At 34.3% G+C, this 1,679-nt stretch overlaps 1 non-coding gene across 1 annotated transcript; it reads left to right on the plus strand.

Annotated features, from left to right (window-relative positions):
• The first annotated feature begins 1,248 nt into the window (after positions 1 to 1,248).
• TRNAD-GUC (transfer RNA aspartic acid (anticodon GUC)) lies at positions 1,249 to 1,320 on the plus strand. Its single transcript has one exon. It is a non-coding gene; the product is annotated as a tRNA-Asp (tRNA).
• Positions 1,321 to 1,679: the final 359 nt, after the last annotated feature.

Below are 1,679 nucleotides of genomic sequence, written 5' to 3' on the forward strand. Positions count from 1 at the left end.
TTTCTTTACTGGACGCCGTCCAGCTCTTTAATACTGGACGCCATCCAGAATGTTGGACGCCGTCCAGACACCTGACTCAGAAAAAAAACGCGTTTTAAGGGTTATCCAACCCATTTTTCAACCACACACACTTTAAACTCAGTTTTTCTCTCCCAAAAATGAACCAACACCTAAAAACCTTAATTTCTTACTTCAAATTCGTGCATTCTTCCTTCAAATTCAAGATTGAATCATGTTTTCTAGGGTATTGCTAATCTCTTTTCATACTTTTCTTTCTCAATTACTTGATTTGTATGTCTATATGCATAATTTAGTGAAAGATAAGTGTGGCGTGTTTGATTTGCATGATTCTTGTTTAGATTAACATACCTTAGTTGTTTAATTACCCATTATGTCTTGATTTTGCAATAATTATATGTTTGATGGGTATGTTCATGATTCTAGGGTTTGTAGTGATTAAATCCGAAATTAGGGTAATTAATTCAAGATTATTGAGTTTGTTTGTGATGTTTATGAAGCTTGTGAAGTGTTTAATTGTTGTTGATGATATAGATGTTAATTTGGCCGGGTCATAAATTGAATTTTAGTGAATTTCTAGCATGCTTTGAATTGTGATGTTCTTATGAAAGATGTATGCTAGTTTCTCACATGTTTAAGCCTATTGAAGTGGATTGATGGTATGGAATACTATGATGTAGTGGCATTATAATGGTCATTTTGAACTAAATTGTGATAACTAGTGCTATGATTATAATGAATATCATTAGAATGCAAGTTTAAATGTCATGACCTATGAACACAACATGCTTGAGTCCTAAGTTGATGCCTAATTGTGAATTTTGTAAACCACATTTTTATGAGAGTGTATTTGCTAGTTTATGTTAACTTTGGTTGACTTTGATCAATTATTCTGAACATACGCTTTTACTTATATGATTCACAATGCTTATGAACTTTGAATGGCATGACTAATTCCCCTTGCTACTCGGTTATGTTTTTAGCTAACATTAACACAACGGTTTCTATGTTCTTTGTTTTGGTGTTATTATGTTTTGCAGGGACAATCTAGCAGGGATGGACAACCGAAAAGGGGCAGAACATCAAGAAACGTTCCACCACCACCACCAGCTCAACAACATTCATCATCATCATCTGGAGAAGAAGAAGACGCTCAAAATAATCCAATAGTTTGGTTAGAACATCTTCGGGACAATGATGATTACGGGAAAACTTTTGCTCGAATTACCCGTCGTTGTAGTATAGTGGTAAGTATTCCCGCCTGTCACGCGGGTGACCCGGGTTCGATCCCCGGCAGCGGCGCCAAAAACTTGATGTGCAAAACGTGGTATATGAATTAATGTATGAAATAATATGGAAAAATACCAATTAAAGATTGTTACACACTAACGGGCAGTGTACCCGATCGTGTAGTAGTATAAATAATGGTTTAGTTCCGTGTATCGTTCCAAAGACAGTTGGATTAGTCAGACTTAGAATTAGGAACTGTAATATGATTAACTAAGTAAATGAAACTTAAAGGTACAAGATATTATGTTTTTGTGGCTATTTAACGATTTGGCCAAATCAGAGAAAATTAAAAGTAAAAACAATATTTTTAGTCTTTTAAGTTTATATAATGAAAACAAATGCAACGAAAGCAAATAAGATAGTTTGATTAG

This window comes from Rutidosis leptorrhynchoides, chromosome 8 (assembly GCF_046630445.1).
Source record: "Rutidosis leptorrhynchoides isolate AG116_Rl617_1_P2 chromosome 8, CSIRO_AGI_Rlap_v1, whole genome shotgun sequence".
NCBI classification, from domain to species: Eukaryota; Viridiplantae; Streptophyta; class Magnoliopsida; order Asterales; family Asteraceae; genus Rutidosis; species Rutidosis leptorrhynchoides.